Source organism: Staurois parvus, unplaced genomic scaffold (genome assembly GCF_062004578.1).
Source record: "Staurois parvus isolate SC_StPar_1 unplaced genomic scaffold, SC_StPar_1.0 ptg002208l, whole genome shotgun sequence".
NCBI lineage: Eukaryota > Metazoa > Chordata > Amphibia > Anura > Ranidae > Staurois > Staurois parvus.
In genome coordinates, this window is record NW_028320004.1 from 208,935 (window position 1) to 226,634 (window position 17,700).

Here is a 17,700-nt window from a genome sequence, read left to right on the forward strand (position 1 = left end):
ATCAGGGGGAAACGTTGGTGCACAGGCAGGGTGATGGGTGTGGCGGGGGGGCAATTACTGGAACCGATCCCCTGTATGGCTCTCTCTGCAGCAGCTGAAGGCCAGCCGGAAGGAGGGGAGAAGAAGCCACCCTTTCTGCTCACATCTGATTCAAGCAGCAGCCTGGGCACCCCCACTGGCCTGGGCCCCATACAGGAGGACTGGTGGTACCCCATTATCTACGGCCCCCATATCCACAGCCGGAGAGAGGGGAGAAGAAGCCACCCTTTCTGCCCACATGTGATTCAACCAGCTGCCTGGGCACCCCCACTGGCCTGGGCCCCATACAGGAGGACTGGGGGTAGCCCCTTATCCAAGGCCCTGTGTGCAGGTATGCTGGGCAGCCAAAAGCCTGTATTTAGGTATTAGGGAATGAGTAGGATTAGGGAAAGACTGCACTTATCGTTGTTTTATCCTGTGATTCTTACTATGCCTTATTATTCAAGTAAAGCTTTGAAATGTTGCCGTTGCCTGATCTGAACTTACGTAACGGGGTGCATGGCGGTGGCGGAGTATAGGAGAACAGGGCTGTGATGCACACAAGGGGTGAAGCAGTGCAAGAGGAGGATGTTATGACAGCCAGACATCGGGAGAATGGTACTGGCAGGGGTGACGGGTCTCAGGTATAGCGAAGGGAGTTCTGAACCTACCTCCTCAGTGGTCGGTGCCCCAGCAACCAGGACTGGACCCACATGACGGAGATCCTAGGGACCTAACCATATGGTATGGAAGACTTAATTATGTGCATGCATGGGGTCTGTGCTGGTTCCTGCCGGGACCCGCCCTGTCACTGGGAGATGGGTGGTGGAGTCTATCTGGACTGGTGGAATAGGACACTGCAATGTGATGTCTCCTTTAAAATGCTGCATCGTGAGCAGGTGTGTGTATCGAAGGACCAGGAGGCCACCTAGGGTTGCCACCTCATCCCTTTAATACCAACCACATATTAATGACACAGGTTCTAAAGCTAATTTAATGCAAATAGGGTACTAGGTGAGTGTAATTACCATCTTAATCAGCCCCAGAACCTGTGTCATTAATATGTGTTCGGTTTTAAAGGGATGGGGTGGCAACCCTAGAGTCACCATAATGTTGATGTCACATGAATGTGACCCAGCCTGGCTCTGGGCATTAGCAAGCTCTTACAGAGGGGAGTCCAGAGAGTCCAGTGGAAGGAGAAGACTGAGAAAAGCAAAAAGGCCCCATGGGCACCGGGCGAGTCAGCCCCGCCCGCAACTATCTTACATTTTTCTGCACAAGGTGGGGCTGAACTGGTTTTGAAACTATGTGAACAAGGTGAATGTTCGGAAATTGAAGTGATATTTCGATACGGGGGACTGTTTTTGTCACATGATGTAGTGAATGTTAGGCTGGTTTGCATCTTTTGAAATGAGAACCTCAGAAAAAACCCAACACCGAGCAAGTAAATGAGGCGTCAATAGCGGTGTACGTGTTCATTTGTTTGGATGTTGCTGGGATTGTAAAAGAACTCGACACCCCAAGGAGAGCAGTAATGTGGTGTGTGTAGTGTGCTATGGCAAACAGTCGGTGTGGCCAAATTGTCCCAATGTTGGGAGGGACCTTTAACCACTGGCCCTCCAGAGGATTTACCCCCCTTAATGACCAGGCCTCTTTTTGCTATTCGATGCTGCATTATTTCAACTGGTAATTGCGCGGTCATGCAATGTGGTACTCAAACGAACTTTACGTCCTTTTTTTCACACAAATGGAGCTTTCTTTCGGTGGTATTTGATCACCTGTGCGCTTTTTATTTTTTGCACTATAAGCAAAAAAAGACTTCAAAAAAATTTTGAAGAAAAACAATATTTGTTTTACTTTCGGCTATAAAAATATGTAGTAAAATCAAAGTTAGTCATAAATTTAGGCCAAAATGTATTCTGCTACATGTTGTTGGTAAAATAATATCCCAATAAGTGTATATTGATTGCTTTGTGTGATTGTTATAGCGTCTACAAACTATGGTATAGATACTGCAATTTACACATTTTTTTGCTATACAGCGCAGCACTAGTTTAACTGACAATTGCACGGTCATGCAATATGGAACTTAAATGAAATTTACGTCCCTTTTTCCACACAAATAGAGCTTTCTTTCGGTGGTATTTGATCACCTGTGTGCTTTTTATTTTTGGCGCTATAAACTAAACATTTTGAAAAAAAAATTATTTTTAAAAAAAGCAATATTTTCTCATTTCTGTCATAAAAAAATATCCAAAAAACTCAAATTTTGCCATAAATTTAGGCCATAATGTATTCTGTTACATGTGTTTGGTTAAGAAATCCCAATAAGTGTATATTGATTGTTTTGTGTGAAAGTTATAGCGTCTACAAACTATGGTATACATAATGGAATTTACACAGCTTTTACTTTTTGACTGCCCATCACATTTCTTGAGGTGCTAAAATACCAGGACAGTACAAACACCCCCAAATGACCACTTTTCAGAAAGTAGACACCCTAAGCTATCTACTGAGAGTAATATTGAGTCCATGGAAGATTTATTTTTTTCCACAAGTTTTTGGAAAATTACAAAAACATTTTTTTTTACACAAAGTTGTCATTTAAATGATTTATTTCTCGCACAAGCCATGGGTATATGTGGAATTACACCCCAAAATACATTCTGCTACTTCTACCGAGTGTGGGGATACCACATGTGTGAGACTTTTTGGGAACCTAGCCACATACAGGTGCCTGAAATCTAATGACCACTTTGAAAGCCTGAAGGTTCATAACTTCCTCAATTCATTTCCTCACTACCTCACTACACCCCAAAGAATTTAAAAAGAGGCATGGTGAGTATTTTGCAGATCTCATTTTTTCTCACAAGGTTTTGAAATATAAAAAAGAAAAGAAAAAATATGTTTTTGTTTTCTTTCTTCATTTTCCAAAAATGTGTGGCAACAAATGAGATCTGCAAAATGCTCACCATGCTTCTGATCAAATTCTTTGGGGTGTCTACTTTCCAAAAAGTGCTCATTTGAGGAGGGTTGGTGCTATCCTGGCATTTCAGGGCCTCCGAAACTGTGATAGGTAGTCAGGAAGTGTAATGAGGAAATAAAGCCCTTTAAAAGCCTGAAGGTGCATATTGGATTTTGGGGTCCTGTACTTGGCTAGACTGCCAAAAAGTCTCTCACATGTGGTGCCCCCATACTAAGGAGCAGAATGTATTTTGGGGAGTAATGCCACATATACCTATGGCATGTGTGAGCAATAAATCATTGAATAGACAATTTTGAGTAGAAAAAAAACACAATTATTTTTTTTTTTCATTTTCCAAAAATTTGTGCTAAAAAAATAATTTCTTCAATTGACTCAACATGCCTCTCAGCAAATAGTTTGGGGTGCCTACTTTCCAAAAAGAGGTCGCTTTGGGCGGGTGGGGGCATTTTATGCCTAGCATTGGAAATGTATGCCACAAATCCTTCACTCTTCTAACCACCTGAAGACCGAGCCTTTTCTGACGCTTTTTGTTCACTTGAAAAAAAAATCAGTCTTTTTGCTTGGAAATGACTTTGAACGCCCAAACATTATATATTTTTGTAAATCAGACACCCTAGTGAAAAAAATGGTGGGTGCTACAATTTTTTATGTCACATAGTACTTGCGCTGCGATTTTTCAAATGCAAATTTTTTGAAAAAAAATACGCTTTTTTCTACTTTTAGTGCACAAAAACACAATACATTGGCTAATTATTTGGCAAAATATAAAATATGATGGTATGCCGAGTAAATAGATACCAAACATGACACGCTTTAAAACTGTGCATGCCCCGTGCAATGGCGACAAACTGCATACATTTTTAATATTCATAGGCAACGCTTTAAAAGCCTTTACAAGCTACCATTTTAGATTTACAGAGGATATCTAGTGCTAGAACTGCTGCTCTTGATTTGACGTTCGTAGTGATACCTCACATACATGGTGCAACCGCTGTTTACATACTGTCACTTTTAATGCTATCACAGGGAATGCAAATATCCCCTATAATTTCAATGGGCATTGTCATGTTTTCTTTTTTGAGAAATCTGGGGTCTATCAGACTCTGGATATCTCCTCTGGCCTTACATTATCTAATCTCACCAAGATCGGTGTGATCAGATGCTTTCCCAATTTACAAATGGCGCTGTTTATATCCTGCAAAACTGAACTGATGAAATGCTCATAGCTTCTGATTTCTTAGACTATAGAGATGATTGGCACCACTCTGGTCTCCAATCAGCTCTATGTTCAGCTGGCAGAAACACCGGCTGCATTCTCAGGTTCCCCCGATGACACGGACTGCCCGAGAAGGCCGTGGAAGCCAGCGGGGGAGGGGGGGCATCGTCTCCCGCTGCTTATAAAAGCAATCCTGCAGCTAGCCACTATGATTGCTTTTACATGAAAGCCAATTGCCGGCTGAAAAAAAATTATGCCAGGATGATGTCTGCAGCTGTAGGCATTATCCTGGTCTAACCATTCAAAGTCCAGTAATGTACCAGTACGTCACTGGTCCTTGTTGGGTATATATGCTATGTGCTTTTTTTTGTATGCAGTCTGTGGTCTGAATGAAAAAAAGAGAAGACATCTCTACCAGAAAAAGTGTGTGGTATGCCCACTATTAGAATATACCACCCTGCATCAACCCACTTCTAATAGTGGGCACACATTAGGTTGCACGGTGCCACATGCGCCAATTCCAAGATTGTACAAATGTCTAAATAGTGACATGCTTGAATAAAAAATGTCCATGTATAAGTGGTACCCCATATGGAAAAAAGATGACACCAAGTCCCAAACTATCTTACCACTGCTCCCCATGTAGTCTGGGCATCCGGGGGCCTCCACGTGACTATCTTTTCCCTTGTAAATGTGAAACTTATATGTGTAGCCTGTTGCCCTGTCACAGGTCTTATACATCTTGACCCCATATCTGGCATGCTTGCTGGGGGTAAATTGTTTGAATGCAAGGCGGCTAGAAAAATTAATAAGGGACTCATAAATGCAGATTTTTTTCTGGGGAGTATAGACATCTCAAAAATCAGGGAAAAAGGAATTGGGAAATGCTGGGGAATCCATGTACAGTGTCTAAAGGTGGAGGTGCCACCAGAATGTCTGGAAGGGTGCTACCTAATCAATATGCAAAAAGAGAGGAAGACAAAAGGTGTGCTGCCTTTTTTCTTCCTCTCTTTTTGTTTTTGAGTTTGAGTATAGACATCTGCAAATTTTTGGTTAAGGTGATTTAAGAGGGGCAGAATTTTGTGGAGCTGGTCAAATTCAGGGTCACCGCGAGGATGACAGAGTGTATTGTCGTTGAAATACATAAACATATTATACTCTCATATCTATGCCTGGCCATGGCAGCAGAGAATACAGGCAAATAATGAAACAGGCCTGTGGACCAGTACATTTTTTTTAGTAATGTCCATGTTGAGGGTTAGGCCCCCAAAACATTTTAATTCAGAATCCGTAATGGGTTTCAATGCGAATGGTCTGGCAAGGTTTGAATTTGGGTTGGCGGTGATAAATTGTTCTGCATATAAATTGCTTTGATCCACAATCAATGCATACAGATCTTCCGTGAAAAAAAAGCTCCAAAAAATTAAGGGTAGTAGTTAAATTTGCTGTTTCCACCTGAATTCCGGGTTGGCCAGTGAATGGGGGAAATACGGGTGCTGCAGAATTTATGGGCTGCCAATCGGGATTTGCAAGCACATCCGGAAGGATACTAGGGGCTCTACGGGCCTGTGTGCAAATTCTTGGTGTTGCGGGACAATACTTGTGCTCGCCACCACACCAGCTTGTACTGCACTTATGGGATTTGCCACGTTGCCAAGTCATACTGCAGTGCTGGTATGTGAAAGACCAGGATGTACTAGGCCATTGGTGCTCACCAGTTCACCAAAAGGTAGCGTGGCACTAGTACTGGTACTCTGCTGCATATGAGAGTCATCAAAATTTACCGACAAGTGCTAACAGAGATCAGGCCTGATTCTGCCAACACTGCAGTTTTGTGTGCAATATATCAAGTGACAGTGACCTACTGACACTGCACTTGCTGGGGGAGGGGGTAAGTGTAGGGGATAAAAGCAGGTGCTGGCATGTGCCAGGGCTGATCCTGCTAACGCTGTGTTTTTGGGGACACTATACTAATGTGAACGCTGGTATAGTGCTGATCTGATCAAAGATATTGATCCGTTCTGACACTATACTAGCAATGGAGGTTTATTGTGTATGAGCGTCTTCCTGGCAATTGAGGGGTTAAATGTGATGACTGGTTTACAGACGGGCAATCTGACACTATCTGGGAGGGGCATGAAAACCACGGGAGTGCGAATCAGGTATATATATGTAATTTTGCGCACCCCTGCCGTCCTGTAGCAGTATTTATGCTCTAGGATGGTCAGGAAGCAGTTAAAGAAGTGGTTTGCGTTACTGTGCTGTGTTAATTTAACTGACAATTGCGAGGTCATTCAACACTGCACCAAAATGAAATTTATGTCCTTTTATTCCTACAATAAAGTTTTCTTTTGGTTGTATTTGATCAACTCTGCATTTTTTATTTTTTGTGCTATAAAAAAAAAGACCGACAATTTTGAGAAAAAAACTGTATTTTGGACTTTATGCTATTAAACATCTCCAGTAAAAAAAATTTAAACTCAAATTTCGTCATAAATTTAGGCCAAAATGTATTCTGCTCCATGTCTTTGCTAAAAAAAATCCAATACATGTAAATTAATTGGTTTACGTGAAAGTTATAGTGTTTAATAATGGCGGTATAAATACTGGAATTTATTTTCTATATATTATTATTATTATACAGTATTTATATAGCGCTAAAAGGTTTGCTCACGCTGTACATTATAGTGGGGGACAGTACATGATACAATACGGTAACAGAACAAAACACGAGGGGTTCAAGGGCCCTGCTCTTTCGAGCTTACAATCTAGGAGGGAGGGGATAGTGGTACAGGAGGAAGTGGCTGTGGGGGATGGAGTGGTGGGAGGACTGGAGGAGATTGGCTATTAGGTGAGGGCGGGGTAGGCTTCCCTGAAGAGATGGGTTTTCAGAGTGCGCCTAAAGATGAGGAGGGTAGGTGACAGTCTGATGGATTGGGGTAGTGAGTTCCAGAGGATGGGGGAAGTCCTGGAGAAGTCCTGCAGTCGGGCGTGGGAGGTGGAGACCAGGGAGCTAGAAAGTAGGAGGTCTTGTGAGGAGCGAAGATTACGGGTAGGGTGGTATTTGGGCATCAGGTCAGTGAGGTAGTTTGGGGCAGCATTATGAATGGCTTTGTACGTCAATGTTAGTAGTTTGAATTTAATGCGTTGGGCAATCGGGAGCCAGTGGAGGGAATGACAGAGGGGGGTGGCAGAAGCGGAGCGGTTGGTGAGGTGGATGAGTCTGGCCGCTGAGTTCAGGATAGACTGAAGCGGGGATAGTCTGCGATGAGGTAGGCCGGTGAGAAGGGAGTTGCAGTAGTCCAGACGTGAGATAATAAGGGAGTGAACGAGTTGTTTAGTAGTGTCTGGGGTTAGGAACGAACGTATTTTGGAGATGTTGCGGAGGTGGAGCCTGCATGAGTTTGCCAAAGATTGGACATTGGGTTGGAAGGACAGGTTTGAGTCTAGAGTGACACCTAGGACTTTGGCTTGTGGGGTGGGACTGATGGTGGCGATGTTGGTCGTGATGGAGAGGGTGGGGGGGATGCATGGGCTGGGGGGAAAATCAGGAGCTCAGTTTTGGAAAGGTTCAATTTGAGGAAATGGAGCGACATCCAGTCTGATATGTCGTTCAGTAGGTGGGTGATACGGGCAGGGACTGAAGGGGTGAGTTGAGGGGTGGAGAGGTAAATTTGCGTGTCATCGGCATAGAGGTGATAGCCGTGGGAGTGTATCAGTTGGCCAAAGGGAGGAGGTGTAGATGGAGAAGAGAAGGGGCCCGATGACAGAGCCTTGGGGGACACCAACAGAGAGGGGGAGGTGGTAGCGTTATAGGTAACACTGAAGGAGCGTTGGGATAGATAGGAGGAGAGCCAGGAGAGAGCGGAGTCTCTGAGGCCAAGGGAGTGTAGTTTATTAAGGAGGAGGGGGTGGTCGACTGTGTCGAAGGCCCCGGAGAGGTCAAGGAGTAAGAGGACTGAGTAGTGGCCATTAGCTTTGGCACTGTAATGGACCGCCCGGCGGTACCACTAGCACTCCACTGAATAGGCGTCCCAAGGCCACGGAATCTAAGTCCCAGGGTGCTTGTTCACCAGGGCCCCTGATGGTGGGGATGGACTTGGAGCTCCCCGAGACCAGGTCGTGGCTACTGGGTGCGTCCGTCAGTGGTAGTGGTATGCGCCAAGGGCTCCCACGGGAAAGAGTCTGATATGAGGAGGTCAGAAGACCCCACTGCGAGGGATGGGCGGATGGATGGATGGATGAGCAAGGTCAGACGGGCCGGGTCGGTAACAGAGAGGACGGTAAGGTACAAGGCAGTGGGCAGAGAATGGTCAGGTCACAGGCCAGGTCAGCAACAGCAGGTCAAATCCAATAGGGGGCATCCAGGAGAGAGGTCAGGCAAAGCAAGGGTCAGGACAGGAGAAAATAGCAAGGTCAGGTACAATCCGGGTCAATAACTTACAGGGCACAGGTGCACTGCACCTGCGCCGGGACCATCGCGGCGGGGATCGAGGAGATCCCTGACATTGCCCCCCCCCTACGGGCAACCTCCGGATGCCCCCCCGATCTCTCCACCACGGGTGATCGCGAAAAAACCTCCAGACAAGTCTGGGTGCATGGACATTATGGGCTGGTTCCCAAGAATTGTCCTCAGGGCCATAGCCCTTCCATTTGATAAGGAATTGGGTCTGGCCCCCCCTCCTTCGGCACTTCAGGATTGTTTCTACCTCAAATTCTTCTTCTCCCTTGACCGTTATGGCCTCCGGGGGTCTAGATTCTTGTTCAGGGAAGGGATCTGGGATCACTGGCTTCAGCAGGGACACATGGAAGACTGGGTGGATCTTGAGTGTGTCAGGAAGGACGAGTTCGTAGGCTACTTCGTTGACCATCCGCTTAATGCAAAAAGTGCCTATAAATTTGGGTCCCAATTTCTTCAAAGGGCAAAGCATCTTTAAATTGGATGTTGCTAACCAAACCTTCTCCCCAGGCCGCAACACCAGATCTCCCCTCCGTTTCCTGTTGAATGCCTTCTTGTAGTCTTCCTGGGCCCGACTGATGGCCTCTTGAAGTTTCTTGTTGTTCGCGGAGAAAAATGTTACCACATCTTGCGTTGCTGGAACTGGGCATTCCGAGACCAAATCCGGGAGGAAGACGGGGTGAAAACCATAGTTGGCAAAGAACGGGGACTGCCCCGTTGCTGAATGGCAAGCGTTGTTGTACGCGAATTCCGCTAGGGGTAGAAGTGGCATCCAGTCATCTTGAGTAAACGATGTGTAGCATCGCAAGTATAGTGAGTTCCAGAGGATGGGGGAAGTCCTGGAGAAGTCCTGCAGTCGGGCGTGGGAGGTGGAGACCAGGGAGCTAGAAAGTAGGAGGTCTTGTGAGGAGCGAAGATTACGGGTAGGGTGGTATTTGGGCATCAGGTCAGTGAGGTAGTTTGGGGCAGCATTATGAATGGCTTTGAAAAAAGAAAGGTCTGGTTGGTCCTTTCGGTTTGTCCGTTAGTTTGAGGGTGGAACGCAGAGGAGAGGGACAATTTGATGTCCAGGGCTTTGCACAGTGCTCTCCAAAATCTTGACGTAAACTGGACCCCCCGGTCCGAGACAATGTCTTCGGGGACCCCATGCAGCCTTACCACCTCACGAATGAAGACTCGCGCAGTCTCGGCTGCCGAGGGGGTTTTCTTCAACGGAATGAAGTGGGACATTTTGGATAAGCGGTCCACGACCACAAGGATTGCCGTGTGGTCTAGCGATGGCGGAAGCTCGACTATAAAGTCTAGCGAGATCTTTTGCCAAGGTCGTTCAGGAATCGGTAAGGGTCGCAGCAGACCCCAAACTTTGTTCCTTGATGGATTGTTCTTTTGGCAGGTGATACAGGATCTTACATAGCCCTTACAATCTTTAGCCATGTCCGGCCACCAGAAGGAGCGTCGGAGAAGTTCCAGGGTCTTTTCTGGGCCAAAGTGCCCCGCCATCGGGTGGTCATGGCAATGCCCCAAGACCAGGGTTCGGGCTTCCTCCGGCACCACAATCCGATCTTCCCTCCATAGGAGTCCCCCCTTGTTCTGGAGGGGCCCTCTCCGACTGGGGTAGAGACGGTTGTGGACGCCTCCATTATCTTGGAACGAAGGTCCGACTGAAGGGCCAAGAAGTTACCCGAGGACAGGATAGTGTCGGGCACTGGGATCTCCTTGGCGTCCTCGTACATACGTGATAACGCATCTGGCTTTGTGTTCTTTGATCCAGGCCGGTACGTAATGTGGAAATTAAATCTTGAAAAAAATAATGCCCATCTTGCCTGTCGTGGGCGTAGTCGCTTGGCGGTCCTCAGATATTCCAGGTTTTTGTGGTCAGTAAATATCAAGATGGGGTGCACGGCGCCTTCCAGCAGGTACCTCCATTCCTCTAACGCCGTTTTGATCGCCAGTAGTTCTCGATCACCGATATCATAGTTCTTCTCTGCTGGGGTAAGCTTCCGTGAGAAAAATGCTACAGGATGGAGCAATTCCTTGGTGCCTTTCCGCTGGGAAAGAATGGAACCTACTGCATTCTCCGATGCATCCACCTCTAAGATGTAGGGCAGGGCGGCGTCTGGGTGACCCAAAATGGGTGCCGAGGTGAACAGCTTCTTCAAGGCTTCAAAAGCTTCCTGAGCCTCTGGTGTCCATCTGAACCGAGTTCCAAGCTTGGTTAGCTGAGTAATGGGGGAGACCAGACCCGAGAAGTTCTTGATGAATTTCCAGTAAAAGTTTGCAAAACCGATAAATCGTTGGACGCCTTTCCTGTCCGTGGGTTCAGGCCAATCCAGTATTGCAGCGACTTTCTGAGGATCCATCGCGACCCCCGCGGTGGAGATAATCAGGCCCAAGAAAGTAATGCTGGATTGTTCGAAGCAACATTTCTCTGCCTTGGCGTACAACCCATGCTGCCGCAATCGCCCCAATACCCTTGCTACATGTATTCTGTGTTCCCCCAAAGAAGGGGAGAAAATCAAAATGTCGTCTAAATAGACGATAACAAAGACATCCAGAAAGTCCCTAAAAATATCATTCACAAAGTATTGAAAAGTGGCCGGAGCATTGCACAACCCGAACGGCATGACCAAATATTCAAAGTGGCCGAAGCGGGTGCGGAATGCCGTCTTCCACTCGTCCCCCTCCCTTATGCGAACCAAGTTGTACGCTCCCCTCAAATCCAGCTTTGTAAAAACCACTGCTGCTTTTAAACTTTGGAATAACTCCGGTACTAACGGCAGTGGGTAACGGTTTTTTATTGTGACCCTGTTCAACTCCCGGTAATCGATACACGGCCTTAAGGTTTTGTCCTTTTTTTTCAACAAAGAAAATTCCCACCCCTGCCGGAGAAGTGGAGGGGCGGATGAACCCCTTCTGGAGGCTGTCCTCGATATATTCCTTCAGGGCCCCCAATTCGAGCTCCGAAAGTGGGAAGATTCACCCAAAAGGAATCTCTGAGCCGGGTAACAGGTCAACGGGACAGTCATATGGGCGGTGGGGGGGGGGTAGAGTATCGGCTCCCCGTTTGCTGAACACATCCAAAAACTCATGGTAGGCTGCAGGGATTACTTGTTTTAAATCAGCATCCCCCTCAGAGCACAGGAGGAATTGGGGAACCCCCGGGCCCGAAGTGCGGCAGTGTACCCGACAGTATGGGGAAGGGAACAAGATTACTCCGGTCTCCCAGTCAATTTGAGGGTTATGGGCCCGTAACCATGGGAGCCCCAAAATGACTGGGAAAAGGGGTGAAGCTATAGCATCGAGGCGGAGGAGTTCCTGGTGCTGGCCGGCAATGACAGTGGCGATGGAGGGGGTTTCCTGGTTCACTACCCCCGATTTTATCCGGGAACCGTCGGCCAAATATATATTGAACCCTTTCTGTTTTAATTGGAGGGGAATACCCTGCTGGTGAGCAAAATGAATGTCCAAGAAGCAGCTGCATGCCCCCGAATCAACTATGGCCGTCACCTCCACGGTCCTTTCTGGAAGCTGAAAGGAAAGGGACACCACTAAGTATTGGGATGGACTAACATTGCCAATGGACAAGGAAGAAGAAGAGGTGTACTTACTCAGTTTCTGCGGGCAGGATCGTATCATATGACCAGCTTCACCACAGTAGAGGCACAGGTTCTGGGATCGTCTGCGCTGGTGTTCCTCTGGAGATAGTTTAGGCCGTGCCAGGCCGAGTTGCATGGGTTCAGGGATATCTCCAGGTGGCCGGTTCTGGATGTTTGGCCTAGTTGCTTGGGACCTTGAAATGACCCCCAGGGATTTCCATGACCCTGACCGGACCTCTCAAACCTGCGTTCCCGCAGTCTACGGTCAATCTTAATGGTCAGCGCAATTAAGTCCTCTAAAGTCTCAGGCACCTCCACCCGGGCGAGCTCATCTTTCAGGCCTTCTGATAGGCCTATACGGAACTGATGCAGAAGTGCAAACTCGTTCCAGAGTGTGTCCCCCATCCAGCGCCTAAACTCAGACGCGTACTCCTCCGCCGCTCGACGGCCTTGCCGGAGCGTGTACAAAGTAGCTTCAGCAGAAGCTGCCCGCTGTGGGTCGTTGTATAGGATGGCCATTGCGTCAAAAAAATTGTCAACCGAACTAAGGTGGGGGTCATTCTTTCCCCGCAGTCGGTGGGCCCAGTCTTGGGGTTCACCCTGCAGGAGGGAGAGACGAAGCCCACCTTCACGGATTCAGTCACAAAGGTCCGTGGTTGTAGTTCAAAATAGAGAAGGCAGGACTCACGGAACGACCTGAAGCGTGTGCGGTCCCCGTGGAAACGTTCTGGTAAGGGTACTCGGGGTTCGGCCGCCGGGAGTGGTGCGGAAGCCCCAGAAGCTGGCACAGGGGCTGCTACAGCCGGGGGTGCGGGGACCGCGGCCTGTGGGGCAGGGACGGATATAGTGCAGGTCTGGAACTGGTTCTCAATCTGCAGACATCTGTCCTGCAGGGCCGATACGGCCTGTGTCAAATTAGATAGGTGCCTGCAGATCTCCTCAAGCGGAGAGGGCCCTCCTCTAGACTCAGTCATGGCCTTCTGGTACTGTAATGGACCGCCCGGCGGTACCACTAGCACTCCACTGAATAGGCGTCCCCAGTGCACGGAATCTAAGTCCCAGGGTGCTTGTTCACCAGGGCCCCTGATGGTGGGGATGGACTTGGAGCCCCCCGAGACCAGGTCATGGCTACTGGGTGCGTCCGTCAGTGGTAGTGGTATGCGCCAAGGGCTCCCACGGGAAAGAGTCTGATATGAGGAGGTCAGAAGACCCCACTGCGAGGGATGGGCGGATGGATGGATGGATGAGCAAGGTCAGACGGGCCGGGTCGGTAACAGAGAGGACGGTAAGGTAAAAGGCAGCGGGCAGAGAATGGTCGGGTCACACGCCAGGTCAGCAAAAGCGGGTCAAATCCAATAGGGGGCATCCAGGAGAGAGGTCAGGCAAAGCAAGGGTCAGGACAGGAGAAAAAAGCAAGGTCAGGTACAATCCGGGTCAATAACTTACAGGGCACAGGTTCGCAGAATCACAGGATGCAGGAAAGACCAGAAGGCACTGAATGACAGCTCAGGTCCATTTAAATATCCCACCCTGCGCTGCCATTGGTGCCCAGCGGGCGGCCGCGGATTCTACTGCGCATGCGCGAACTCGAACGCCGCGGCCGGCCCGGACCTAGTGCCCGTGTCCCTGCACAGGGCGGTGCACTGCGCCGGGACCATCGCAGCGGGGAACGAGGAGATCCCTGACAGGTGGTTAGCAGGTCATTAGTGATTTTGAGTAGGGCGGTTTCGGTGGAGTGTAGAGGACGAAAGCCAGACTGCAGTGGATCGAGGAGGTTGTTGTCAGTGAGGTGGGCGCTTAGGCGATTGTAGACTAAGCGCTCAAGGAGTTTGGAAGTAAATGGCAGCAGGGAGATGGGTCTAAGATTGTTCAGGTCGGTGGGGTACAGGGAGGGTTTTTTTTAGTATGGGGGTGATGTGCGCGTGCTTTAGGGGGGAGGGGAATGCTCCAGTAGAGAGGGAGAGATTGAAGATGTGGGTGAGGGAGCGTAGGATGGAGGAGGAGGGTGACCAGAGGAGTTGTGTGGGGACAGGGTCAAGGGGGCAAGTGGTGAGGTGGGCTTCTGAGAAGACCTTAGTAACCTCCTCAGTGGTAGCAAGGCTGAAGGAGCGGAGTGTTGGGGAGGTTATAGTGTGTGGGACGTTAGGTGTGGTGGACTGAGTAGTGGCCATTAGCTAATATATACTATATTATATAATATATTAGCATATATACTAATATTGGCAGCGATCAGCAACTTATTGGGCAATCAGAGATTTATAGTAGTGGGACTGCGGGACTACGGTAGACATTCTGACACTGGGGGGGGGGGACTGACTTGATATCACTGACTGATCAGTGCTAAAAAAAAAAGCACTGACACTGTACTAATGGCACTGAGCAGGAAAGGGTTAACATTAGAGAGCGTTCAAAGGATTAACTGTGTGATGGGAGTGCTTTACTAGAGGGCGGGGGTGCTTCACTGTAAAACACACTGATCAGGATGGCTGTGCTCTTCTTCTCCTTGAGAAGAGAAGATTAAGAGGGATATGATCTCCATGTATAATACATAAGGGGGATATAATCTCCATGTATAATACATAAGGGGGATATGATCTCCATGTATAATACATAAGGGGGGATATGATCTCCATGTATAATACATAAGGGGGGATATGATCTCCATGTATAATACATAAGGGGGGATATGATCTCCATGTATAATACATAAGGGGGGATATGATCTCCATGTATAATACATAAGGGGGGATGTGATCTCCATGTATAATACATAAGGGGGATATGATCACCATCTATAATACATAAGGGGGGATATGATCTCCATGTATAATACATAAGGGGGGATATGATCTCCATGTATAATACATAAGGGGGGATATGATCTCCATGTATAATACATAAGGGGGGATATGATCTCCATGTATAATGCATAAGGGGGGATATGATCACCATGTATAATACATAAGGGGGGATATGATCTCCATGTATAATACATAAGGGGGGGATATGATCTCCATGTATAATACATAAGGGGGGATATGATCACCATGTATAATACATAAGGGGGGATATGATCTCCATGTATAATACATAAGGGGGGGATATGATCTCCATGTATAATACATAAGGGGGGATATGATCACCATGTATAATACATAAGGGGGATACGATCTCCATGTATAATACATAAGGGGGGGATATGATCTCCATGTATAATACATAAGGGGGGATATGATCTCCATGTATAATACATAAAGGGGGATATGATCTCCATGTATAATACATAAGGGGGGATATGATCTCCATGTATAATACATAAGGGGGATATGATCTCCATGTATAATACATAAGGGGGGATATGATCTCCATCTATAATATATAAGGGGGATATGGTCTCCATGTATAATACATAAGGGGGGATATGATCTCTATGTATAATACATAAGGGGGGGATATGATATCCATGTATAATACATAAGGGGGGATATGATCACCATGTATAATACATAAGGGGGATACGATCTCCATGTATAATACATAAGGGGGGGATATGATCTCCATGTATAATACATAAGGGGGGATATGATCTCCATGTATAATACATAAGGGGGATATGATCTCCATGTATAATACATAAGGGGGATATGATCACCATGTATAATACATAAGGGGGGATATGATCTCCATGTATAATACATAAGGGGGGATATGATCTCCATGTATAATACATAAGGGGGGGGATATGATCTCCATGTATAATACATAAGGGGGATACGATCTCCATGTATAATACATAAGGGGGGGATATGATCTCCATGTATAATACATAAGGGGGGATATGATCTCCATGTATAATACATAAGGGGGATATGATCTCCATGTATAATACATAAGGGGGATATGATCACCATGTATAATACATAAGGGGGGGGGGGGTATGATCACCATGTATAATACATAAGGGGGGATATGATCTCCATGTATAATACATAAGGGGGGATATGATCTCCATGTATAATACATAAGGGGGATATGATCTCCATGTATAATACATAAGGGGGGATATGATCTCCATGTATAATACATAAGGGGGGATATGATCACCATGTATAATACATAAGGGGGGATATGATCTCCATGTATAATACATAAGGGGGGATATGATCTCCATGTATAATACATAAGGGGGGATATGATCTCCATGTATAATACATAAGGGGGGGATATGATCTCCATGTATAATACATAAGGGGGGATAAGATCACCATGTATAATACATAAGGGGGGATATGATCAACATGTATAATACATAAGGGGGATATGATCTCATGTATAATACATAAGGGGGGATATGTTCACCAGCTCAGTGGATTGCTGTAGGAAAGTCTTGGATTCTTTCTTGGATACACAGAATATAACTGGATAACATTTATAGGTAAAGTAGATTCAGGGAATATCCGATTGCCTCTCGGGGGATCAAGAAGCAGTTTTTTTTCCCTGCAGGAGAAAATTGGATCGTGCTTTGCTGGGTTTTTTTTTTTTTGCCTTCCTCTGGATCAATTGTGGGTGTAGGATTATAACTAGAGATGAGCGAATCGAAGTAGGCGAAGTGGAATTCGTTTCGAATATTAGGAAAATTTCGATTCGCGTCGAATCCGAAAATAAGCAGACTTCGGATGCGCGAATCAAAATTTTTCCAAAAATGGCGGCGACATGTGCGGCGACGGAGCGGGGATGTCTGGGAAGGCGCGCAGACAAGGCGCGCTGACCCATAATGCATTCATTCATGACATGTGATCGCATTAGCCAATAAGCAGCCAGCCAGCCAGCACAGTGTAATGGTCGAGCTATAAATGGCGGCCATTTTAGAATTCTCCATTTGCCTCCAGTCATTCAACAGAGGCAGACCTGGCTGTATTCAGGGAGAGAGTTAGGGACAGAGAAACGTTACTTAGGGACACAGAAACGTTAGTTAGGGCCACAGAATCGTTACTTAGGGCCACAGAAACGTTACTTAGGGCCACAGAAACGTTACTTAGGGCCACAGAATCGTTAGTTAGGGCCACAGAAATGTTACTTAGGGACACAGAATTGTTACTCAGGGACAGACAGAATTGTTACTGAGGGATACAGAATTGTTACTGAGGGATACAGAATTGTTACTGAGGGCCACAGAATCGTTACTTAGGGCCACAGAAACGTTACTTAGGGCCACAGAATTGTTACTTAGGGACAGACACAGAATTGTTATTGAGGGACACAGATTTGTTACTGAGGGCCACAGAATCGTTACTTAGGGCCACAGAATTGTTACTTAGGGACAGACACAGAATTGTTACTGAGAGACACAGATTTGTTACTGAGGGCCACAGAATCGTTACTTAGGGCCACAGAAACGTTACTTAGGGCCACAGAAACGTTACTT